The following is a 26,575-nucleotide window of genomic DNA, read 5'->3' on the forward strand; positions in this document are numbered from 1 at the left end:
GAACGTAGCTTAACACATTTAATTTCAGACATAACTAACACTAATCAGATAGGGATTTTTGAAAACAATTTATTCCATTTCGATGGAATTTCCATTTTACTAGCTGTAATCTCAAATATGTAAATGGTAGCCAAAGCTGGATGTGATGTTTCAGTTAAGATTTTTTTTTTGCCCGTTATTTCTTCTAGCATCTTCTTGCCAAATCTTCTGGAGTGCTTGTAATTTCCTCCATACAGAGCCCAACAGGCTCATCAGCAGCAGAAGGTAAACATAATAGATGTGAGGAATTTCTGGAGATTTATGAGGTTTAGCTTTCTGAAACATACACTGTGTCTGGCAATCCTAGGATGTGGCCACATGTGGACTCTACGAATTGAAGATGTTTTAAATGGGGCATAATTTAGCCCCCCGTTAGAAACAAAATTTAGGAACAAAAGATGCATTCTGCAATAGTGCTTAATGCAGTATCATTTCTGCCCTGCAACAGTGTGTTTTAGTTCAGAAAAATAATCAACAGGGAGGTTAAGCTTTTGTTAAAATGTCTATGAAATTTGACAAACAGATTAATATCCCTGTTATTTGATAAATTAAACTTGCTACCTACAGTCTCTTTACAGTGAAAGATCAGAGATCATTATACGTCAGCCTAGGAGCATGAAGCTATTCTGTACTAAGGAGATTGGAATTATTGGGATTTAGTATCAAAAGCTTCAGAGCAAAACACATAAAGGTACAAGCCTCATAACTGTACCATTATTGTAAACATTAATTTATTAAATTCTGCCATCTGTTTATGAAAATGTAATTGAAAAATTGCACTCCTACATTAGTTTATTCAGCTGATAAAAGAAGATTCATTAGTAAAGACAGAAATATGCCATCCTAATGATCACAATAATATCACTGCATGTTAAAGTGTTGTTTAACCTTTTTCAGCAGGCTTTACTGATATTAATTAATCAGCATGGATGCTGTCAACATCTCAAGCACTAGGATGATAGTTCGTTTCCATTCCAGGCATTTCTCTGCATCTTTCTTTTATATGTTTAGCTCGAATAGTCTAGAAGAGCATTAGCAGAACAGTAGAGAGAGAACTCTTCTTCCAGCCCATTGTTTACCTGTAGTGTTGCCTGATGGTAGAGCTCGTGTCCATAAGCCTAGGTTTGACATGGCCTGTTTCATCCTTGTTCTCAAGGACTTGAATAAATGAAAGATGGGATCATTTGGAGGTAAATATTGTCAAGAACATCACTTTAACCCTCATCATCTTCCACAGTACACTAAAACAGTGGAGAAAGGTAGCCATCAGTGAGAAGGATAGTGAAACAAAAGCTTCTGTGAGTTCTGAGATGAATGACACTTGAAATGTTGCTCTTTTTTGAGTTTAAAATCTTAAAAAACTTTGGCTGCCTCATGCTTTTATTTTTGCTGGATAATAATACTCTGGGATGCTTCCAACTGTAGCAACCTAATTAATAAGATTGAAATTATAAACATTTACATATCAGTTTTTGGCCAGTGGATGCTAGTTACAATTTTTTTGTGTATTGATTTCGTAGAATTTCTCCCCTTTCACTGAGAGTGCAGTGAATCTGGGAGAATTAACATTTTTATCTCCCACCATTCATATGCATGCTTATAAAATGCATGGCACCTTAAAAACATTGCCAGTACTTTTTTGAGCTTCATGTGGAAGATAATATATTTCAAAGACAAGAGCATAAAATAGCTAGATATCATTGGAAAACAACATTTAATTATTAATGAAACCAAGGCATTGGCTTTGAATAAGAAGCGACTGCTCATTTACTGGAGATTTTACAGCAAAGGTAAATAATGAAATCTCTTTCCTAAGCTAACCTACATAGTGGTTCTGACTTAAAAGTTTTTTAACACAGAAAATACAAATAAACATTTTAACTCCCCTGCAACATAGGAAAATAGTCTTGTGTTCGTGCAGGTTTTGTGTGCATTTGTCACAAGCAGCTATTGTGGAAGTGGGATTACTGCCTGACAATTTCATCACGTCTGTGAAAGTAATGTTTAGGAGGTGAAGTAATACAATGATGCTAATCCAGCTTTTTATAATCAGCCTCCTATGTATATAATATTTATGTATTGTCTGTGCAGGGTTTTCTTTTCCTAGAAGCATTCCTTATCTGCTAGAATTCTTGTTTGACAAATGAGATTGGATTACCAAGTCACAGCTGTATATGCTGGTTGATGTATTGCTGTAGGATTGATAATTCAGAAAGCAATGTAGTATTTGGGGGTTAATTTTCCTTTCTTAGACACAAGAATCTAATGCTGTTTGCTAGATATTTTCTTCATTTTTGTTATCTAAATTTTACCAGGTTTAGACTAGTTATTGACTCAGTTAATGTAAAAAATGTTGATATGCTGTCAATATTAATGTAGATGTCAGACCAACACTAGTCCCTAATGTATGTAAGAGCAAGTATTTTTTACCTTGATACAGAAAGGCAGTCATGTGTGAGATTTAATATACATCCTAATCTATCTTGTCATTGCACTAGCCATGGGTGATGTGCTAATGTATGGGCAACCATTTTCTTTCTCTCTTCACACAATGGAATAGATACACATGAATGACAGCCAAGTCTCCACTCTGTAATTATTTGGAGGGCAGTTAGAACATACAGAAGGAATACAGCAATACAGTAGTTTTAGTTACAGACTTAAAGTCTGTGGCCTGTTTTTTTGATTTTTTTGGGGGGTTTTTTTAGTTTTCCAAGGAACAATATGATCACTTATAATTGGGAAAAAAAACACACATACTTCAAAAAAAAGAAATCCCAAAAAACAAACCAAAACCCAAAACAAACAAAAGCTCCTCTACCCAACCCCAAGAAATGGCTACACCTAAGTAAGCTTCATAACATGTAGGGTTTGGAATTTCAGTTCTCAGTCCTTACACTCACAGCAAATATTTTTTCATATTTGAATGCATTCTTTGTGCTGACATTATCATTTTGATTCACTTTTCTTGGAAAAATATATGTTTTATAGTACAGAAGATTTGTCATGAAGTATTTCTAAAAAGTGAATAATCAAATGAACTCTTTAATTAAATGTCTCTTTTATATTCATTTTACTTTTCCCTTTCTCCATTGCTTTTTCAAATTGTGAACAATTGTGGAAATATGGGATTGTGAATATAAGTTGACACAATGTAAGATAAGCAAGTAAAAATTAATGTCCATAGTATGTCTCATCTTTGTGCACGTTGGCAAAACCAAAAACCTGAATATTGCTTTTTATATAAAAGACATTTTGATGAGATTGCAGTTTCCTAAAAAGCAAGTCCAAAATTACATATTTCTTAACGCAGCTTGAGTCAACAAATCTTTGAGTTCTCATATTAATTTATAATATAGCTTCCTTTTGTTCCTCTTTTCAAACTGTAAGAAACTGTCATTACGCATTCAATCTGTCTTTGTGTGAGAGAAAATGAAAATGAGGCACACTGTCCAGATCATAAAGATAAGCAACCGCCTGCAATTTCAGCATTATTTTTGCTATATATTTTAGGAGGGAGGGTACACTTTCTCCTCTGTGGTTACATGCTATTATTTGTGGACTAAAACTATTGCTTTCCTGGTATCTTGCAGCGCTCCATTCAGAATTAAAATCACTATGCACATCTTCACTGCCTCTAAATTGAGACTGGTATAATTTCAACAACGGAAACTGAGTGAAAAATTCTGCTCACAGTGCTTTATATGGAAATATTCCATTTAAGGGAAAAAAAGAAAAAAAAAAGAGAATCCCAAAACATTCTATTTTTAGAACATATGTTATAATCCCCATAGTACTTTAGTTTTCCTATGAATAGTCTTCTTCTTTGAGAGTAGTAATATAAGTCTAAATTGTTACCTTATGTTTTCATAGGATAGGTTTGTGACCACTGACAGTTATAATTTACAATGATTATGGACGTTAACATACTCGACTGTCACTATTATTTTTATTTCAAATAGACTTTCAGTGGACTAACGCTATGAGGAGTAGATTTTTTTTATCATCATGGAGTACTACAAACTTCCTATCAGTCTGTAGCTGAAGTGATGCACCAACACTTGCAGTCAATAGGAAGTATTAATTTGTGCCTTTGGGACGGTCTTGTGCAGACTTGTAGATTGGGTCACAACAGGTTCTTCTGCCTGTCTCTGATCTATCCAGCTACCTGCTACATGACATGGGATCTGAATATTTGTTGAAATGGCTAAAAGCAGAAAGGGATGGTTTCAGATCCTTTAATATGCAAATAATTTCTGCTTGCTAAAGAGTTTATAATGGCTTCCATGTCACTGCTCATTCAGCTAAACATTATGTACATTTCAGTGTTTCTAGGTTTCTGAATTAGAAGTATAAACTTTGAGGAGACACAAGTGATGTTGAAGTGGTGTGACAGGCAGTTGATGTGTTCTCACAAACTTACTGCTTTTGCATGGTCAACATTTTCAAAATATCTATTCAATTTAATCATCAATCTTCCACCTTTTATAACTCAACTCACAAAATCTGTTGCCAGTTATAATTTATGTCAGGGTTTAAATCTGAATTTCTTACCTGCAAATGCTGCCATCTCCTCTTGTTGTAGATTAGTAGAGTTGCTGGTAGTATGTCATGTAGGTACTATGAAGATCTTGAATTAAAAATCTACAATGAATTTTTGGAAAGCTTATGAATATTGATTTCAAATTAGCATAAATGCTAGGTTTTTCAGGAGGAATAGGAAATCAGTTCTTTTCTTGAATATAAGGTACGTATCTCTGTTTGAATTTTTTCTCTACTAAGTGTTCAAAAACATCCGTGTAGAACACAAGACCATGCAAACCAGTTAATTTAGTATCTTTGCAACCTGTCATGTTAATATGTAAATACATGTGCATATGTATTTAGACAAATCTAAAAACATGCATTATTTACATGCTGTAAGAGATTTTTTTCTGAGCCATTACAGTCTATTATGTAAATATGTGTTTAAGGGGCATAATATTTTTTTTTTTAATTTCTGATTTTTGACTTAAAAGGTCATAATGGCTAGGATCCCTTACACAATGCCTCATAATTTATTTCAGTCTGTATTATAGATGTTTCTATGATGTTAATATGAATTTGCATATAAAATATGCTTCAAGAAGTTACTGTACACATAAAGATTAATAATTCACGGATTTTAAATGGAAGAGAGAACATCAAAACTGATTAGTTTACATAAGGGTAAGATTCATCCTTTCTGTGGAAGACTAACACAAAACCTAGGCATCATGTAAGCCTCACTTAAGCCTTCAGAATGCATCTTAAAAGGATTTTAAGTGGTGCATAGGCTTTGCTGTGGCAATTGGTGAAGTAGTGAATTTAATCTAGAAGAGAATAATGCTTTTCTAAATGCTTCCCACTTCTAGAAGTGAAGTTGTAGCTCTTCTATGAGCACTCAACTTCCAGCAGTCCTCAAAATTTTCCTTCCTTGTTTGCAAGAGAAGAGAAATTCAGTTTTAGGTGAAAAACATAAAGTGCTTTTCTCTGTGAAGAATCCCATCTGTTTTGGGTCACATCTGCATCAGCAGTCGTGGAACAACACAGTACAGAGATAGCCGACCTACTTCAGAGGATATGGATACATCTGCTATGGGACAATTATTTAACCCAAATTTATATTCCAACTCATGCATATTTAGATACCAGCTCATATTCCATAATTAAATACTGAATTTAGCCGTTTGGTGGATTCTGAGGTGCCCTCAAGATCATTATTATTCATGGAAACTGTGTGTTCATCTGGTTACTGAGATGAGATTAAATGTTTGGGTATGTTGACTTTCAGTCAACAGATATGACTAAACACAGGCAGATATTTTAAAAATGGGCTTGTATTTTTCTTTACCAGCTAATGCTTGTGGTTACGGGACAGTGCTGGCACTGCTAGATGGTTTTGTAATAGGAACCTGACAGCCGCCAGTAGCAGAGGCTGAGGGAACGAACAGAGGAAGAGGTCAAGCATATAGTCATGCTTCCCTGGCATAGCATCCCAGCTTCTGGCAAGTTTTCCAGACATCTAGTTTTCAGCAGACCAGGCTTAAGCTGTGAGCATGGGAGAACAAAGAATACCTACAGAGTTTAATAATGGAGAATGTCTCAGGAGGGACGGTAGGAAAAGTGTGACTTGGGCTCCAAAAGCTGCTGGGAATGAGGATGTCAGAGGAAAAATAGACATGTCTAGATAATTGTGAAATAGCAGAAATGTGGTTATTCTGGATCTTTGTTGGGTGCTTGTTGTTTTAAAATATTTTATCTAATGCTTTGTTTCTAAGCAATATGTTTTGAAGCAGAACAGCTGTTTGTGGGGTATGTCCAGGCTCAGATTGTAAAAAGAGCTGCAGAGCCTAACTTGAAACAGGCCTGTAGAACAATACTAGTTTATAGAACAGAAAATATACAAAACACATTGCAGCCTCAGAGTAGGAGCTGCATGTGGAGAGGTAGAGGTACAGGAGCCTGTAAGATCCAAGAAATTCTTCCCAAGTCCACATAAATCCCAGGAAACTCAAGTGTCCATTCCAAAAATTCCTTACAGATAAATGCTTACATTCTTATGGCCAAACTCTTCTCTACAGGAGTTACCCCTGCTCATTAGGAAGGGGGAATTGTCTGCACTCTGAAAAAGAGGGCAGAAGTGGAGTTCAGTGAACCAGAGTGATAACTGCTTGTGGGCAGTGTGACACCTGTCGCGGTCAGAGTCAACTTGTAGCTTCCTAATCCAGGTTGAGTGCCACAGAATTGTCCCCATGAAGTGGACACTATGCAGTCTTCCTCTAGGACAGATTGTTCTGGCAAGAGAAGAGGATTTTAGTTCAATGGATATCTTCTAAACATAATAAAAACTAAAACCAATCTGAACCACCCTAAACCTGGATCAAGTACCACTGGTCAAAATTAATAATTTCATTAGAATCTATTGGCTAGGCAAAATTAAGAGTCACATTGAAGCTAGTTGACTTGTTTTGGGTGGGTTTTTTGGTTGGTTGCATTTTTGCTGGGTTCTGTTGCTGTTCTTGTTCCAGCGACCTGTTGAGTAAGTTAAATTCTAATGGGTCTTGTAGAGAAAAGTCGTGATGGGAACAGAAATGCTTCTCCTAGATAGGCTGTGCCAGGCCTTCATCAACAAGAAATATAAAGCAGTATCCTGATTTCATGTCATGCAGTCTTTAAATGCATCACTGAACTGAGGTCTGGGCTGTGTAAGAAGAATCCATGCAGAAGAAACTGTTTCTTAAACTCTCTCTCTGTCAGATGACACATGACACACTGAGACAAACTGAATTCCCTTAATTTCTCCTTATTCTTTATCTTTTCCCCCTTCTATATTAGGCAGACCCGTGGATTGCAACGTTTATTCTTCTTGCTTTCTACATATAAAGGTAGATTTATATAGATAAATGTCACCTTCAATATTTGTAATGGCAACTCTACAATATTATTAAGCATTACTTTTTTCAAATTAGTTTAGAAGAGGTAATAATATTGAGCAGTTGTATAAAAATAATTCAAATAAATCCTTTGGAACATATGGAGGCGAACTACTTACAGTTGTAAAGCAAAAATACTAAATAATATACAGCATTTGGGGACAGAAATTACATTATCTATGCTCTGTGTGATAATAATTACTTCACATTCATATTCTGAATGTTTGCTAGTATATTTTACAGGAATCCATTACAGTGCTTGCTTGAAAACCTATTTTTTAGTTATTATGGATCTCATTCCTTTTGACTGTCCAGGGAAATACCAGATGTTACAATTCCCTGTGGTGAGCTAATTATTTGCTAGATTTTTATTATTTTAAAATACATCAAAGATATGGTTCAACTATGTGAGCCTTGAAAAAAATTGTGGATTTTTTTGTTTTTTGTTTTTGCATTTTGAATATAATTATAAAACATTCCATAACAATTCTCTTTCTAGTTTGATTAAAAGAATTGTATGAGCCTGGACTGAGACCTCACTACTCAACTTCTAGCCTGGAGCAAATTTCCTTAAAAAGCCTGGGAGAAGAGGGTTGGAAGGGATGAAGGAAAATGAAGGAAGGAGGGAGGGAAGCCTCAACAGTGGAAATGCTGACCGAACCTTAACTATAGCATCGTGAATGGCAATGCTATAATGCAATGCTAACAAGGACTCCTGAGATAAATACATCAATTAAAGGCTTGCAGGTGTGTCACTAGGGGTGGATAAAAAGAGAGAATGGGAAAGGATTTGTGCCAGCAGACCTTATGGTTTTGCTGTAATTAGTAATCTGTGCAGGTGTCTATTATGACTAACTGACAATAAATCTTGGTTTCTGTTTTGAATATTGCTTTTGTTTCCCAAGTTCCATGCCTGAAGGGGAGAAAGAAAATGACTAGAAGATTAATTACTGCAATGGTTACTCCCAACAAGATAAAATGGAAAGTAGTAATCTACTGAATGAGATTAAATATTGTTATTATTATTTTCATATTTTATTTTGATAACAGAAAAATGAAGGTAGTATAGGCTATCTAGGGGTATGTATGTACTGATTTTTGCGTGACGATAGAAAAATAAGTCTACTTTGTCAACAGATTTTCTTCAAGCTATGTGCATAAGGCAAATCTTTTTTCTTCTTCAAAAAAATAATGGAAGGGTATTCAAACCTTCTACGTTTGTGCAGTAACCTCTAATTCTAAGCACAGTGATGAACTGTAAGTAAATTTTACCATAGAGCCATGTTTTCCTTAGCCTCTCCATCTGCTCATTTTTGACACCCCTGTCATTAACTGTCATTTTCCTTTAAATATACAGTGAAGCTGAAAGGCCAGCTCTACATCACATCATTTCAGATTAGGGGCAGTTCCTTTGAGCTGAGCACTGTTTAGGTGTCAGAAAGAAGTCTCTGACCTCTCTCGTACCACACTGCCGCAGGGCCTTAATTAGTACTGACTCCAGCCATTACTGCAGAGAGGACAAAGGCGACCACATCATTTTTCTACTTAGGAAGTTAGCGTCTGACCTAATAACTTGTCCAGGCTCGCAGGACAGTGTAACGGCCGCACAATGGCAGTGGGGATTATTTGTCAGATTCTTTGCTCCTCTGAATGTAGGAAAATCAGGGAAGTTAGCTGTTATATCCTTCAGTCCTGCATGAGCTGTTTTAGGCCTTCATTCTGTTGATTTGTCATGGAGAAAATGACAGACAGAAAAGGAGTCAGATATTCAGAAGAATAAAGAGTGTTATAACAAAGTGTGGAGTGGTTTTTGCCCTGACTAGTAGTATCTGATTATTTAAAATATCACTCATCTTTCAAGATCTGTTCTGTTGCTATTGACTTTAGTAGAACTTTATCACTTATTTCATTAAGAACAAACTCAAGTCTAGAGTCAAATGAGCTCCTTTTTTCTCTCTCCTCTCCCTTTCTACATCCCATCCCCCATCTCCTAGCAGAAATTCCCTATCACATGAGAAGCATTTTACAGTGCTTTTGGCACAGCATTTTTGATTTATTTCACTAGAAATTGTACTCATTGCATCAGATGTCATATATATATATAGTTCCACAGAAGCTCCTTAATTTTCCTATTTGTTTAGTAACATTCTACTGAGAAAGCTTCATGCCAGAATACAACCACTTCTTAATCTAGAACTCTCTCTCTCTTTCTCATTTTATTTTATTTTTCTTTTTTAAATTATTCAAAGCAATTGGAATTGCTGTAAAAGTTGCACGGTCTCACATCACATTCCTTTATTATCAGCCCGTGTCACATGCTGCAGCACAGAAGCATGTTTTATGCTACTGCAGCAGAAATTGCTTTCACTGTAAGTACATTTCAGAGAGTTGGCAAGATGATCTAAAACTTGCAGCAAGCTAAGACTCTGCTGATGATCAGTTTGTCAAGGTATAGGTATCATGAATACATAGTATTTTTGAAAGCTATTTAACCATAAACAATTTGTCTATTAGTTTAAGGCTTGAGAATTGTCCTTTTTCTGTAGACAAGAAGTAATTCTTCTGGCTTGTCTTACACCTCCCTCAAAGCAAAAAGAATGAAAAGGAAAAATTTGGTTCTAATTGTCATATGCTTTTACACACATCTTGATCTTTGTAATTTCAGTTCTAGTTAGGATTATTTTTACTGCAATGACTTTGAGCCAGATCAGAGTCTCAGAAATACCATAAAGTTACTGCATCACCAAGGAAATCTCTTCTGAAGCGATCACACAAAGGTAATTACAGCATTATCAAAGCTGCAAAACATTGCATTAGTATTTCTAGGGCTCAAACAGCATTTAAAGCAATAGTGTGCATTTAAGTTCTTCAGCAGGGCCCAAACTGAGCAAAATTTTCAAGAGAGTAGACAAGTATCTATAGAGCTGTAATACGGGCTAAGACTGTTGGGGCCAGATGCTTCAGTCTATGACAATGTGATCGAGCGTTATTTCATTTAGTCTGTGAGCTGAAATAATAGCCTATAAAGTGTTTCAGAGTAGTCCTTTGACTACATATCATATCTTGCAATTTCCTTATTCTCTTTTAGATTACCCTCATACATTGATTTTTTTCTGAGCAGCAGGAAGGTGAACTTTACCTTTCTGAGCATAAATAACTCCAGATTCAGAAATGTTCATTTCACCAGAAAGATAGTGACAAAAAAGATCTATATGAAGGAAGGGGCGTCTGACTTTCTGTGGATCTGTATGTCTACAGAAGTTTATTCTCCAGAAATAGGAACAGCATCCACTGGCAGCTATTTCAGCAATTTAGCTGATGCTTTTTGCCCTCCATTCGCTGAAGAACAATATCTGGTCTGTGATTCTATTCATAAATTAGATTAAAATATTAAAGGGCCACTGCCTAGTAACTTCTGCTTCTAAGGACTGACAGTTTTATTATGAAAACCACATTAAAATGAGAATTGCTTGCCATCATTTTCCCATTGCAGCGAAGATTTCAAGAAGGGCAGGTGGAGAAGAACCTGAGTGCAGCCTAAAGGCTACCTGGATGCAGGAGTCCCTTCCACCTGCCACAGAGCCAGTCCTGGGGGCATTGCAGGCAGCTACGTTCAGCAGTCATGGATGAATGGCAAAAAGGGAGATCTCATCTTCCCCTCTGTCATTTGTCTAATCAAGATTAAACACATTTTCAGATTATTGGCCACTTCACTGCCTCTCCCCACTGATAGTGAGGCAAATGACTTGCTCCAGCAGAGGGATATAGAACTGCCTGGGCTGTGGGTAGAGAGTAAGAAAATCGGGAATGTAGTGAGTTTTTATGAGTTTCTCTCTCACCAGAGACTTCCTTTCTTTTGTGCCCTATGAGGAAGGCTAGAAGTCGTTCTAAGCTGGTTGATTTACCAGTCTTTAGGACCTGGATTCAGGGTTTTGGAAGGTTTCTAGTGTGTGCCATGGGGAAAAGACCTAAATAATCAAGATCATATTTGTGTATTTGCTTTTATGAGGCGGTTACTTACTGTGCATACACAGTAAGGACCATACATGTGCAGAAGAATATACATGGTCATTAGTACGTGAAGTCTTAACTGAGCTTATGATAGCTGCTTTTACAATATTTTTTTATGTTATTTATGCTTTTTTTATGTTTTTATGCTGGTAAATAATAGGCATTTGTTAACTTCCAACAGTTTTATTTTTTTAAAAAAAAAGGTTGTTTGTGAGAAAAAAGTCCAGAAAGGAAGAACAATCACAGACAAGGACTACTTTTAGAGAACATGAAAGCCTAGACACAAACTAAGAAAAGCCCAAGACATAAAAGTTGAGTTTGACATGGTATTTTTCTGTTTTTCACTTGTGCTTCTATACACCTTCCCTTTTCTTTGTTCCTTGGTTTTTGGTTTTTTTTGGTGGGTTGTGTTTTTTGGTTTTTGCCTTTTTATTTTGGTTTGATTTGGTCTTTTTTTCCTTCTTCAGTAGCAAGATAAGGAGAGTGTGTCAAACAGAATATTCTGGCTTTTGTTGCTTTGAGTCATAACTTTACTGTTGCTAAGACCTATGTCTTTTGGCCTGTGAATAATAATTTTTGTGTCACAATGGCAAATGTAGAAGAATCAGATAGTTTTAAAGCATATTCAACCATCCTTTTTACTTACTTTTAATCAACTTGTTCTTCCAAACAAGGTATGGAATTGATAGCTGTTATTGATTGCTTGTAGCATTACCTAATCTTCACTAAATGTAGGAAGCTTTTCAGATTTAGAAAGGTGGCAGAAAATGTCTAGTAATGATGCTGCTGGGAATTGAAGCTCAATACCGTGGTCGGTATAAAAGTGATATAGCTGTAAGAGGTATTTTATTATAGGCCCATTGTTTTTTATTAAATGCTCAAGCTGGTGTAATTTACAGATATTTTCAAGTTGCTTATGTTTTTATCAGCTGTTTCAGTATTTCATTTGTTTGAATTTACACCAAGAAAAACTTTTATTGATGATAATGTGCTGAAACTTTGGAAAAAGTACAGCATATAAGGAATACAGTAATGTGATAATGTAAAAAAAAGGATGTCATTTATGCTTTCAATACAAAAAGGGAAATATAAGAAATCATTACTAAAACAGGTATAAATGTAGCCTTCACTGTAGTTCAGTAATTATCCTAGTCCATGGTATGGTGTTGGTATCATGATTTCCTTTATTTCCTCTTTGTTTTCATTTTTATCTGGGTACTTCACTGGTGAGTAATAGCTAAAGGGAACCCATTTATGCAAGGCGAGCATTCAGTTTGCAAGTGAATTTGCTTGTAGCTATTGCCACATTTGAACCTCACTAATGTATGTAAATTAAAAACTCTGGTATTTGGATCGCTCCTGTTTGAAATAAAAACAGAATCTGATCATTACAATCTGCAAGCCAGGTATTATCACTGGACTAGTGAGCTGCTGATGATAAATTGTACTGAATAGCTTGTGGATAGAATATTTTATCTCAGTTCTCTATCACACAGCACTGCATAAAATAAGAATGATTCATCAAGCATGAGAGCTGGTGGTTTATGAAATTCATTGCTCACGGCAAGTGTATTTTTTAAAATTCAAAAGACAAAGCAACTCACAAGGGTTATTTAGTAATCAGTGTGAATTACTTCTAGGTATAAGCCTTAGTGGAAAAAATTAAAAATACATTTGCTGTACAGGAAGCATTATTGCTGTAGGTGCTATAATTTAACCGCTTCTCATCTATACTTTTGTTTTATTGTGTGTGTGTGTGTGCGCGCGTGTGTGTGCACGCACGTGTGACCATTTTGGATTCCAATCCTCCTCCACTTTATTTTTAAAAGTGAAACTGCATAATCAGTTGTAACAGGATTATTACATCGAACAAGTCTATTCTATGCTCTCAGCAGAAACATCTTCAGGGGCTTGTACACCTTAGGCTGCAGAGGATATTTTGTTTATTCAAAAAGACATGTAAAAGGAGAAGAGCAATATAAAGTCATCTTTTTTTTCCTTTAGATTTACAGTAAGAATGTTTCATTTCTTCTTGTGTATTGATGTCCCAAGGCAATGTTCCAAATGAAAAGATAATAACTTATGAAGAAGTGTCAAAAACTAATTAAGTTTTGTAACTTGTTTTTCCTTCACATAAAGTATATTTTTCATCACACTGTCCAGTCACATGCTGGGATTTCTGCTAACATCATCACATGCCAGTCACACCAAATCTCAGTGGCTCTTCTCCTCCTGTCATTATTTTCAGCATCAATTAATTTTCTTGTGACCTCGCCTTTAGAAAATGTAGCAGGGAATTATCAGTGCATGCTTTGTACAGTCTATTTGGAAGGCATTAGGCCACTGTGTGTATTTGAAAATGGAGTAGGCCAAACATTATATTTTCTCACCTGCAGGGTTGCCTAGTAACCTGAATTAAGGATTTTCACCAAGCCTTCAAGACAAATAGAAAAACTGAAAAAGCAGGTTGACCCAGGTGGGAGACTCAGACCCACTCACGTACATTAGCATTTTGAGTGGGGAAATGTAAAACACAGCTCCTCATTAACATTATTGTGGAAATAGTTTTTGTAATTAAAGCAGCCTATTTTCTTGGCAAGTGAAAAGCAAGTGATGCATCGTATTTCACTGCTGCTAAATTTGTGTTGTGAAGTACACTTTGTTTTACTTTTTGACATATTATTTGCTTGTGGACTGTCAAAACTGAGCACTCAATGAAGGGATTGAGGAAATGTCTTTAAAACATGTAAATATCTCTTTGGTGGCATTCTCACTAAAAGCGTGCACACTTGCCTGTGTTGAGTAGCAGTTCACGTAGATATGTTCAGCTTTCATTTAATCACTTCAAGGAACTAAATTCCTTGTTTAATGTATTGCCATTGAAAAGAAAGATTAGTGTACTTTAGAGGTGGGGGTCATTCTTTGTAACGCTATTACAGCTTTGTCCTTGACATGCAAGATTCCTCCAGAAAAGGAAGAGAAGGGGGGGGAGCTGGAAATTCTGCCTCAAAGGTACAAAGCAAAGAAGTAGCACAATTAGAATGTCGGCACATAGTGACAGTCCTCTGCAAATGATGGTGTCAGGCCACTGAGGGGCCGAGGGTGGCAGGAGTGACATTCACCCTAGCAAGATGGAAATAAATGCCCTGTTTGATAAAAGAAAACAGACAATTTATGTATACCCTGAAGAGTTAACAGCTAGTGAGCCATTCCTATGGGTCAAGTGCTGCATTTGCATTTTGATGGGATGTTATCAAGTAATTAATGCACCAGTCAGGATTTATTACCTCAGGAGTGAACTGAAAGGTTCATTACAAAATCGGTTTCACTTGAAGATAGGCATTTCCTCAGAGTTAGCTTTTGACATGTTGTTCCTAGCTCTCTCTGCCTGTGGCAGCAATGGTAGAAGGCCAGTGAGGTGAAATTCATTGCTTAATAAGGGCATTCACTTTGGGTATTCTTGTGATAATAAATGTATACATCAAGGCCGCACTGCCTTGTCAGTTTAATTGCTTCTTGTGCTCCTTAACAAGCCAATCTTAATCAGTCTGGACCATGTTATGAATAATTTAGGGATCAGCAGACTTCACGCTTAATAAGATATACTAGATTATAAAACTTAAGTGCACTGTTTATAGAAAGCACAGAAAACACTTTAAGTTTTTATTAGCAGCAAGGAAGAAAACCCAAACAAAACCAAACCTAGTAGTGAGGTTTTCTAACACTTGCATTTTGTGAGCAACAGCTGTGTGTCCCCATGCCGAAACCCCCTCCACTTCTGTCAAAGGGCCACAGTTTGGCCTCTGTCCCCCTAAGCCTCTGCCAGACATAATGGGAAATTTGAGCAGGACGTGAGATTAAAGCCAGAATCTCTGGCCAACCAGCAATTGTCATTTTAGAAAACATTCTTTTATCTTTCTAAATGCAAAGGCAAAGCAAATCTTATTTTAAAACATTTTCTGATGGACAAAAATTACCATTTTGTAGGTTGACTGCCTATATGGATTTTAATGCAACTATTTAGATTTGAGATTGGCTTGCCAAACCTATATCAACAATAGGATTTTTAAAATGTTTTTACTTTGTTTAATGATAAAGGTGAAATATAGGATTGACTGTAAATCACTCATACATAAAATGTGAATTATTAAAGTAAAATACTTTTTATTTATTAAGGTGATATAGAAATACATTAAAAAGCAACAGAAATGGTCTCCAATCTCTGTGAGCGTATTATGATTCCTCCATCTGATAAGTGTTGTTTGATTAAAAAAGGAACATTTAACCTTTTTGTTTTAAAAGAATTCTTTGTCCTCCATTTTACCTCAACATTTGCAGGCTATAAGTTGTCCACAGAGTAATGCATCATTCAGTTTATGACATCTAATAAAGGCCTACTGCAAGCATTAGAGCCAGGTGCTTCAACAATTTTCCAGCCTGCTTGTAGCTGCTTCTGTTTGTTCTCTTGTAACCTAGATAGGAAAGAAAGAAAGAAAGAAAGAAAGAAAGAAAGAAAGAAAGAAAGAAAGAAAGAAAGAAAGAAAGAAAGAAAGAAAGAAAGAAAGAAAGAAAGAAAGAAAGAAAGAAAGAAAGAAAGAAAGAAAGAAAGAAAGAAAGAAAGAAAGAAAGAAAGAAAGAAAGAAAGAAAAGAAAACCTAACAAAAACCCACAACATTTTTCATTATTTTCTTTTTTATTCCTTTCTGTTTAATCCTTGACACATGCTGACAGCACTACGGTATCATTTGATGCCCGTGTAAACAATAGCTGCATGTATTTCTGAACACAGAGCCTATTTATTAGTATAAATAGAGCTGTAATTAAAGGCTATGCTTTCAGTCGTTAGATAAGGTATTAAAATAATGTTATTGTTCAAATACATTTATGAATCAGGAAGATAGGTACCAGTAAATGAAAAACAACTTCAAACCTATTTCCCAACCTATAGCTGGACTATCATACTCCTTTGTTCTTGTGCAGGTTAATAGAGATTGAGGAGATGGGCAGAGGAAAAGCAGTGCAATTTTCTGCTATTTAAGCTTGGCGAAATGGCACTCTTCAGGAAGCAGCAAAAAGTATGAAAGCGTAATAGGCATTTTAAAAGTAGAAGTCCATATAGCTGCTTGAGGGATCCTCAGATTTAGGCATGCATAGAATCACGAATGAGATAATCAGCATTGTGAAATTGAAACCTGTCTGCTGCCTGCTGCTGTTCTTCCCTCTTTCAGTGGAGTGATTTGTAACACTCATCTTCTTCAGGCAAGGCAGCCTTCAAGATTATCCAGAACTGTCAATAGTAATTGCCAAAGTATTTTATTACCTACAGAAAATCAAAGGAATTTTATAACCAACAGTTATCAAGTTTCAATACATGGTATAAAGAGAGCAATTTTAGTTGGAATACAATCGTGTTTGGCTTGCTTTTATGTTTTTGAGACAATTCCTGTGCAACCAACTGCAACATTCACTGTATTTAAGCTGGAGGCAAGAATATGCACGTGTACTTGTAGTTTAAAAAAATTACATAATGCTTACAAGCTTCTGCAAGCAAGTGGTTTTTAATTGCCATGCAAACTATGCCTTAACTAATTACTTCTAAAAAGAATGAGTTTTCTGTAAAACTTGATATGACATTTTGAAATTCTGACAGTAGATACAAGTTTAACTGGGGCATTGTCTGTCATGAGATAAATAAAATGCCTGAAATTAGCAAAAAATGACACTGATTATAAAGTCTGAAAACATTAATGTTGCAGATCTTATTATAGCTTCTGAATATTACTGCTATGTGAACCACAGTTGTGTTTGTCAGCCATTCAGTTAACACAATTCTGTTTTGCTACAGGGTCACCCATGATTCAAAGCCTTTCAGATGCTTGGCTTCTCACTCAGGCTATGGATGAGTGAGGACTGCATCTTCTGTTCAACAGTGCTTTTCTGAGCCAGGCATTTCACTTTCCTTCCCCGACACCAGGGAAAAGGAAAGTGTGACTGTCTAAATGTTTGGTGGGAGAAAATTCAGTTTCTAATTTTGACAATGTATTTCCCCTCTAATTCAAGACTTCAATGAAATGGCTATCTCTGTGGGTTCTTTTAAAAATAAATACACAAATTCACGTGTGAAAAATAAATTGGCATGGGGAAATACCTCTTTTAATTTCCAAACCAGATAGGTTCACTTATATTTTGAGTCATATGCATAGGATTTTATCCACAGCACGAAAAAGCAGATGTCATTTCTATTGAGGGCTGCACTGAAAGAGAAATAAGCCATGAACAAATTTTATACTACCATAGCCATGAAGCCATGATTACAGCATAACAGAGAGCTCTCCTTTCAACTGTGAACCTCCTTGCACTTTCTCCCTGAGCTTTTGTTTTTAAAAAAAGACCTGTTAATTGAATTAATAATTGTTGTTGAAAGGGTAAAGTACTTTACCAAGAACCTCCTTTCATGGCACTGCAATATATGAAAAATTTAACAAAATGGTAATTAGGGGAGAGGTTATTTATATAGTATTAAAATGCTGATGTAATTATCAGAGAGTTATTCAATTACACCGGATAATAGACATTTTTAATGTAAGGAAGATGGCTAGTCTGCTGGAATTTTGCTAATATGAGTAACCTACCCTGGGTCCTGAATTTTTTTCACTATTATAATTTATACTGGTTTTTTTATATTTTACAGTGTATGAAACATGCATTGCTACATTATGCCATCTAGTATTTCTGTATGGATTACAAAAGTGTACTATATACATCCACTGAAATTAAGAGCATCAGAAGGAATGGTACTAATTTGTCCCTTTTAAAGAGAACTTCATTACCTCACCTGCACAACATGAAAGGAGAAACATTTAGGGCTAACACAGAGTTAACACAACAATCACATTTCTTGTTTACTTAGAGCTGTGGATTTGAACTGAATAATGGCAGGAGAAGCTGATGTTTATATTTTTGAGGGCCTGGAACTGTGTATTTGAACTAGATGTGTGCAAAACTTGTTCCCATTAGTCCCTGGTTGTCTAGTAGAATATTGTCCCATTGATAAATTGAGAATTGTCAAGTGGCATGTTGCCACTGTAACATACATATTGAAAGAATTGGGATTTTTTTGTTTATTTCAGTTTACACTTTGCCACTCTGATTGGATATTCAAGCATTGTAGAAGTCTCATTAGTTTGTTTATTAAAAGGAAGAAATCTGAATAGCACAGAGGAAGCATATAGTATATTATTCCAGATACTGAATAGCTCCAGAAATGACTAGTGATCGTTTTTCTAATCAGATGTATGATCATGGAGACTTTCATGATGTAATGGTGATATGGACATGTGGCTATAATACCATTTTCTCAGAAGAGGAATGAATTGTCTCTGATTCTAAGCTGATTGAAGTATTGGCATTCAAAGAATCAGAGCACAGGAACAAAAGAATCTGTCTTTGCAAAGCTGTACTACAGCTCATATTAACCTAAAATGTGTGGCAATGAAATTGAGCTTTATTTAAGTGTTCTTTTTTCTTCAAAAAAATCCAGAATGCAAGTTGTTGGAAGTTTTAAAACAGATGGAAATGCATAACAGGACATTTGTAGATCATAGTTCAGATACAGTTTTCTGTTAGGACACAGAATCTGAAAATGCTTCAGTTAAATTTAGCTTAGCAGTAGCCCAACTATTAAATTTAGCAGAGCTAGTCTTAATTTTCACTAGTTTGTATGAGAAAACCATAATTGTCACTCATTACTGTAGAGAAATAAATTGCATTTCTTTCTTAAGTCTCTGTTTAAACCCTGTATGGTTGCATTTAACATTGGATTAGGTAGGGTAAGAGTTTACTGAGAAATTGCGCAGCTGTATTTGTACAGAGCTGTACCTGATTCCCACCTCCTGTAGTGTGAGCAGTGGTAAGTGAACTGTTTCTATGTTGTTCACTCACTCTGTCAGATCGAAATTCAGCTCAATAGCATTAAACTAGCTCCCATTTGAAAGATTTGTCTTACAAACCCCTGAAAACTGCTCTGAACATGCATACATTGATTTTGTTGCTGGAATCTCCTGAGCTTTGATAAAAAGGAGACTCCACATGCAGGTGAAAGAGGGTTTACCTCTTCAATATTAAAAAGAGAAGATTAAGGATTTTTGTTCAGCTAAGGCTGAAGTAATCAGTGGCATTTGAAGGTAAGAGACCTGGCCTCATGCCTATAGTATGGTAATGTTATTTTTAGTTGAACAACAAGTTCAAATTTCTCCAGTAGCTGTCTCTGAGTAACTGTCTACCATTATTCCCATTTGCACAGGTAATAGAATATCCAGGGGTGCAGTAGTAAAGTTTTTTGTTTTAGCCACAGAGAGCAAGGTTTGTCATGTTCATTGCAGGAAATTTGCTCAAATTTTGTCCTGGAAAAGATGCAGCTGTGATATCAATTCACTGAACAACATCTATATGATAGTATTCTAAATGCTGAGAAGTTTGGTATTCATGGAGGAGATAAGGCTTTTTTTTTTTTTTTTGTATTCAGAAGTTTAGTTTCCTTCCATTAAGTTCTATTAAAACATTAGAAAATGAAGATGTGTGATTTTCACAAGCTTTCAAATCTCATTCTAATGAGAAAGTTTCATTTAAGCTTCCAAGTTGGAGAACCTTCTTTTTTTGTCCTTGCCACAGACACATTCTGCACAGTACTTGTGGTTATCATAGCAATACAACTCTGTTTTAGCAGAAGAGGAAAAGTAGGGTAGCTTTAATTTGCACATGTCATCCCTGAGAATGTCACCACAATGTAATGCACAACATCCTGGGGAAAACAATAGTTGTTCACCTTCTACTGTCTGATCCATCTTTCTCTTGTGTTCACCTGCAGAAAGTCGGATAGCAAAAACGTTGCTTGAAATTGTGGCACAGGTAAGGCCTTGTAAGATATGGAGGGAGAAGGCAGTAATTGTTTGAATGAACTACCTATGCTGTAAGATATCACAGCATGTTACAAATACATCTAAACTTAAGTGTTATCAGCCATGCTTTTGATCTGTAGTAAGAAACACAGTAACAAAACTAAAATGAATGCTACAGAGACAGATAAAGCTAGATAAGATGTTTTCAGAAATTAGATAACATTTATTTTTCATCATTTGTAAGAATCACTTTTGCCTCTTAGGCATATGGCGGTTGCATTCTTGCACAGCATGGTTTTTCTTCATCAGATGTGCTCCCCCTGCCATCCTTAAACTGAGGTCACACTCCACAAGCACATGGAAGTCCAAATAAAAGAGAGTAGCTTCTTAAACATATCTCATAGTTTTAAAACTAACAATGACTTATGTGAAAAAGTAATTGTCAGTGATGACTTAGCCTTACTTCAGTCTGAACATAGAGCAGAGAGGACAAGAAAAACAAGCTTTGAAATAACTCATGAGACTGGAGGATTATTTGTCTAACTCAGTGAAATTGGGAATAATCTTCAAATCCTGCTTTAAAAATAATGTGCAAATACTGCTTAGTAAATTTGAGTTAAAACTCAAATGTATTTAACGACCACATATATTCTTAAAAGTATTTAGTGCTTTTATTGACAGAGAAATATTTATTTTACTACAACATTTCCAGTTTGCTTGACTTATGAGACTCAATAGCACATCTATAGCAATTCCAAATTCAGGAACTTAAAAGCAGTAATGATGAATTTAGGCCAGTTGCAATTTAAAGGAAGGTTGCTGACATTTTAGAATTACATGATTCTCTTGGAACTCATTTCATACTTTAATTCTGTTATACCAAGAAACGTTAGATGCAAGGGTAGAAGCTGAACTAGTAGCATTTTTTTCTTCCTAAGCCAATCCATAAAGATGTCCCTTCACCTCTTTGATGTGATAAGGAAGTGTTAAATCAAAGTGATTCCTTATTCTGCATCTTGGGACAGAAAACTGCTTAAGCCAATTGTTACTATTCCTGAGTGTTTTAGACAGTGAACCATGCATCTCTCTGTGCACATCAGAGAAGATTGTAGCAGTCATTGTGCCACCTGCTATCACTTAATTAGTATAATCATCTAATTTCCAGTTGGAAATAATGGCATCATGCACTTTTTAGTAATTGTAACCGTCATAATATATTCCAAATTATGTTACACTAACATTATGTGATTTAGAAATATTAGGAGGAGGTATTTGCTTTGCAAATACACTGGTCTTTCTGATTTTGACTCTCACCCAGCAACAAAAGTCCATACCCAGTTTTCTGGTTTATTATGATCCTAAAGATATCATATCATAACTCTGCAAACGAGCCTTTGGTAGGTATTATTTAACCTTTAGTGGACAGAGAAAAGAAAAAATAATGGAAACAGCAGCTTGACATAATGTAAAACACACCCAGGCTTCAAAATATTTGATCTTGTTTCTTTGCAAAATAATTTTTTTAAAAACAGAATCTTGGTGATGATTTATGCAAGTTATATACATTCTGTTTGTGGTTCTCAGTTTAAGGAATAATCTCAGTTGATCAGAATAGGTCTTAACATTTAAACATTTCTATACTGCAGTGGTTTTTTTGCTCCTGGAGATTTCATCACAGCAAATGAATAGGTAATAAATGAGTCAGTTTGGGGCTGCTTCATTTCACTGGACGGTTCTGGGCTATGAGGCTTCAAAAACAGAAAGAGAGAGAAAAAGAGAAAGAAATAGGCAATGACATGAAGGGATACAGGCAAACCTGAGCCACCGTCAGAGCTAACCCTCCCCCATTCCCAATGATACTGTCTGGCTAAGCAAAGCACTGCCACATATATATCAGGCAAGGTTATTACCACTCTGCTTTGTAAACAGGCTATGCCTCCTGGACATCTTCTATTTTTATTTCATTTTTGTGTTATATCTTATATGTAAATCTAGGCTGGCGAGAGTCAGGAGGCATTCATAGCATTGGGCCAAATTCATTCCAGGTGCAATTCCAGGTCTTTTGACTTCAATGAAATTACACCTGGGATGAATTTGGTCTATTATTAACTATAGAGATTACATATCCAGCTTCCATAGTATACTAAAATACCCAGAATACATATAAATAATGAAGTATGTAATTACAGTCCTGGTTTTAATTTGTGTTCCTAAATGTACTGATGCTTTTGCACATGTTTATAGTTATAGCTATGCTATTGTAGTATATTTTTGTTTAGTGCAAATATATTTGAGTTTTTCTTTAAAACAGAGTTACACACAATATTTACTTTCAAATGTATCAGTAAGTCTTTCAAAATCCATATGATGGCTGATTCCATGTAACAATATTAAATTATGTTGGTCTTAAATATCATACATATATATGGAGAGAGAGAGAAAGAGAGAAAGAAACATATGCAGGACATCACAAGACTGCCACTTAAAATCATTCTGCAAACAATGAACTTACCTTCCTATGGATTATATGTTAATCAGTGCACACAAATAGGTGATCTTTCAGAGCTGTTACGAGCCAATAGAACTGTTACCTATCAATATGAAAAATTTCATTCATTTCTGTTTCCTGTCTCAAACAGTGCAAAGCAAGTCAGTTGACAGGAATTTGTGCCTGACCAAACCCAAAAGCTAGGCAGTATTTAAATGGGCTCTTCCTTCATGAGGAGACATAAAAAACATAAGTATGACTTACCTCTGCATACACCTAATTCCTTGGCTCCCCTGTCTCGCTTTGTACATTCCTGCACCTTTCAGCATGGCACACTGTGAGGACCTGGTAAGCGAGTTAAAGTCAGATGACGCTAACGAATCCCAGCGCAAATGACTGAATCAATAGGAAACCAGCCACTGCTGTTTAAGTGTATCGATAAATGTACCTTTATTTTCTCTTGAATGGATAAGTGTCGCAGTTAAGAGTCCTATGGATCTCTTAATTGAAAGTTAATTTTAAATCAATAAAGAGAGTCATTTAAATATTGATCAGTCCTTTCTACACGAATTGTTAGCTGATTTTTTTTTTTGAAACAACTTTGTTTAAATGCAATCAATAGCCCACAATCAGTGCGTTCCATAAAAAATTGACAGATGTTCCCAAAATGCCTGCTAGGCATAATCTTATCTGTTTACATATGTAGCATAGATATTTGAATCCTTTTCAAATGTACCCGGGTCTCTATGGCAGAAATGTGATTTCCTTAAATACCAAACTGCATGACTAAAGCGCATTCTTCCTCTTCTTTTTCAATAAGGTGGTTTAAAATTAAAAAGGAAGAGTTCTTGGATTTCCTTTGATTCTGCAAGTAATATTCATATTGTTTTACTAGTACAGGCAGACTGCAAAAGAAGAATGCCCTTGTATTGCACATAGGGAAAAGAGAGATAAGCTCTTATATGAAGCACATGTTCTCTGGAATTTGTGTGTCATAATCCATCAGATGTATTACTGTATGCAAAATGATACCTAGCTTTTAATTATATAGACATTTATGTACACTTTGTGTATGCATGTTGAATAGTAATGACTTTTAGCTTTATTTCATGGATATGGTCTCTCTCCTCAGCAGCGCGTAGCAAGACTATTTTATCTCAATTTGACAAAGCACACAGTTGAGTTAAAAGGATACAAATTTCATTTCATGAGATTCACTGAGATTAACCTAATAAAATAAACCTAGCTACATGTGGCTTTCAACATTTCAGCAAAAATGACACTCTTCTAAGATGCCTTTCCAGAACCCTTTCAGTAATTTGCCTGTAGTGGCCTGGTACAATTTAGTTTGTCATACCTAATGATGAAGTCAGACTGGACACTTTGGTACAAGGAATATGAATTGAATTTTTCTTCTGTACCCTCTAATTAATTACAAAGTCGTACTTTGATGTACACAGCTCTGACGTCCTGAAGTTGGCCTTTATTATTATTTTCCTTATTTTTCAATTTTCAAATCCAGTGCCTTTTAAAGAAGGTTTGTACTTCTACGTAATTAAGCCCTTTTTGAAGTATGAGTGCAAAAAGTTAATTATAACAAATCACGAAATTACATATATATACAATTTGTCAAAATTAACATTTTTATTTTCAGTGATCTGACTTAAACATAAAATAAAACTGACTGACAATTATTTTGACTGACATCTAACTGAAGAGTATTACCATAATAGTGTTTCCTAAGTGACAAACTAAAAATTAAGTCCCATAATTAAAACTTTATGACACATAGTAATTTAAGGCAGAAAATAATAAACAATTTTTTTTTAGGAGTACTGTCTAAGGAGAATACGGGTTGCTTGGCGGGGGGGAATCTGCAATATAATTCAGTCTATTTTTGCTATTAATACAAATGCTTCCTGCTGTTCTGAAAATCCACCATTTCTTAATCCTGCATTATTGTCCTCTTAATGCAACATTTCAAACCCATTTTGCTCCATTTTCTGTTAGAAAAGCCATTTTCAAAAGGAAGATTAAAAAGAAAGAACCAGGTATCATTGGTTCATATGCATATGGGTTCAGCATGTGAGGATGCTGTTTCTAGGACTGGCCTTAAGATGTGACTGATAGATCTTATTTGTCTGATAGAGTTGACCAGGGAAATAGAGCTACAGCTGGTTACTTCATTAGGTCCTCTCATTGATTGAACCCTGCTGAAGTGATGCAGCAGGCTCCTGAGATAACTGCTGGTAATAGAACAAAATGAATTCTTATCACAGAGATTGGAAAGGCCATTAACCCTGGCCTCCAATGCTTTTCAGAGGTCACAGACAGGAAGCCAAGCGGTGACTGGGAAAACTGTTTTGTGTCTAACTACAGGTCATGTTAGAGGGGGTCTGTGACTTTTTTACCCTTCGGCTTCTGTACAGATGAAACTGTTACACTGGCAGATGTTAATAATCAGCTGTAAATAAATATTGGAAGCAGAAGAAGAAAAATGAGAAAGCACAGGAATTTTTTTCAATAAATATTTAATAAAAGAGCAATTGTTTCTGTGATATTTACTGCCAGTTCTGCTGTAGATTTTTGCCTAATACTTTTCCATATAAATTGAAAAGAGAAATACGTAGAGGCACTTAAAAAACGAAATTTAATATGGTTTTATATAAAAATACCTTTCCTTCCTTCCTTCAAAGATGAGAATTATAATTGCCTGCTGCCTGCCTGCTTCCCTTATTCAGCAAGCCTATCACCAGTTCATCTGTGAATTAGTGCAGGGCGCTGTTTGCCTTTCACCTGGTTGAGAAGGGTATATATCTAAGTAACAGTCCTATAATTTACATTTAATGCAACCTTTCAATTGACCAAGAGCCCACAACCTAAGCCCCCATCTCACAGCTGAGGACTTTCCCACATTTGTCAAGTCAGTGCCACTCCAGCATCAGCCAGGAGAAATCATCCATTTAAAGCCTGGAGCTGCACATGACAATTTTCCTATTGCTTGTGAGAAATCCAGCCATGGCAGAGGTAGCTTTGTGTTTTACTTTTTTGACTCTTGCTTTCAGCAGCAGTGTTTTATTATGCACATGGATTAAAAAAATATAGTGGGATGCATCTTATAAAATTAAATGGAACATTTTCTTTTTATTACTGACATATTTAAGGCTATGCAGATATGTGTTGTAGGTTGATTTTAGCAGTATGTTGGTGGCTTCTATCCTTGTGATTGTGATTTAATTTCAATGTCTGTGGTCATGTGGTATTCTCTGCTGGAGCCAATCTTTCACAAGGAGCAAGTTCATTTAAATGTAAATGGGGTCCTGTGGATGGAAAAAACTACATACTTCATGTCTTCAGCGACCCACCCAAGCATTTGGTTTGGCCTTCCATGCATAAATAATAACAAGAAGGTATGCTGTCATTGCCTTGCTTGAAACACCAGAAGTGGTTTGGCACAGCAGAAACCCCAAGCACTAAAAAGAGATTGGTTTGGATAAACTCACAGTTCAGATCCCCATCCTGATTAAACAGTGTAAAAAAAAAAAAAAAAAAAAAGGAAAAAAAGTAAGAGAGAGGGAGAGTTATGGGGTTATTTTGAGGAGTTGTGAATTACAGGAACAGCTGAAAACCAACTCAGGCTAAGAACATACCGTGCCTAAAAATACTCTGAAGTAGCAGAAAGCTTG

At 35.7% G+C, this 26,575-nt stretch overlaps 1 protein-coding gene and 2 long non-coding RNA genes across 7 annotated transcripts in view; 1 reads left to right on the forward strand and 2 right to left on the reverse strand.

The window, feature by feature from the left end:
- Positions 1 to 1,276, reverse strand: part of LOC141731022 (uncharacterized) — a 4,978-nt gene extending 3,702 nt beyond the window's left edge. The window contains exon 1 of the long non-coding RNA XR_012582909.1: positions 1,119 to 1,276. This is a non-coding gene — a long non-coding RNA (uncharacterized LOC141731022). The remainder of the gene's footprint in view (positions 1 to 1,118) is intronic.
- Positions 1 to 26,575, forward strand: part of ZFHX4 (zinc finger homeobox 4) — a 155,584-nt gene that overhangs the window by 84,869 nt on the left and 44,140 nt on the right. The window lies entirely within an intron of this gene.
- Positions 17,152 to 23,299, reverse strand: LOC113459936 (uncharacterized). Its single transcript, XR_003381593.2, has 3 exons — positions 23,154 to 23,299; positions 22,914 to 22,992; positions 17,152 to 22,149 (listed from the first exon to the last, which is right to left on the reverse strand). It is a non-coding gene; the product is annotated as an uncharacterized LOC113459936 (long non-coding RNA).

The sequence above is a fragment of the Zonotrichia albicollis genome, chromosome 1 (assembly GCF_047830755.1).
Source record: "Zonotrichia albicollis isolate bZonAlb1 chromosome 1, bZonAlb1.hap1, whole genome shotgun sequence".
In the NCBI taxonomy this organism is placed as follows: domain Eukaryota; kingdom Metazoa; phylum Chordata; class Aves; order Passeriformes; family Passerellidae; genus Zonotrichia; species Zonotrichia albicollis.